General features: G+C 52.2%; 1 non-coding gene across 1 annotated transcript in view; it reads right to left on the bottom strand.

Moving 5' to 3' along the window:
• LOC115892422 overlaps positions 1–80 on the bottom strand; it is a 153-nt gene extending 73 nt beyond the window's left edge. The window contains exon 1 of the ribosomal RNA XR_004052313.1: positions 1–80. This exon is cut by the window's left edge and continues 73 nt beyond it. This is a non-coding gene — a ribosomal RNA (5.8S ribosomal RNA).
• Between the last annotated feature and the right edge of the window lie 391 nt (positions 81–471).

Genomic DNA, 471 nt, shown 5'->3' with positions numbered 1-471 from the left:
GTCCTGCAATTCACATTAATTTTCACAGCTGGCTGCACTCTTCATCAACGGACGAGTTGAGTAATCTGCCGCTAAGAGTTGTAGAAGGTTTCTTGGTGAGGGCTGCGCAAAACGGGGAGGCCCTCCTGCCACAGCACATCCCTGGAGGGGTTGCCTTAGGCCGGCTAGTGAGATGGCAATGAGACCAGACTTCAGAGCAGTTGGAATGTTTCACCACAGGTGCGTGCATGCCGCTCCCACAAGGGTAAGCGTGGACACCCCACAGGTGTCCAGGGGTTCCCACCCCCCATGGTGCAGAGACAAACACACAGCACACACAGTGGCATGAAGGCCACTGGGTAAGCCTCCACTCAGCAGATGCAACCATGGCAATGACAACACATAAGCAGGCAACTCCATTAAAAAGTGGGCAGAAAACATGGACACACACGTCTTAAGACATACATTCAGCCAACAAGCATATGAAACAAA

This window comes from Rhinopithecus roxellana, chromosome 12 (genome assembly GCF_007565055.1).
Source record: "Rhinopithecus roxellana isolate Shanxi Qingling chromosome 12, ASM756505v1, whole genome shotgun sequence".
Classification (NCBI taxonomy): Eukaryota; Metazoa; Chordata; class Mammalia; order Primates; family Cercopithecidae; genus Rhinopithecus; species Rhinopithecus roxellana.
Note: the sequence above shows the minus strand (reverse complement) of the source record. Positions and strands in the feature narration are given on the sequence as shown.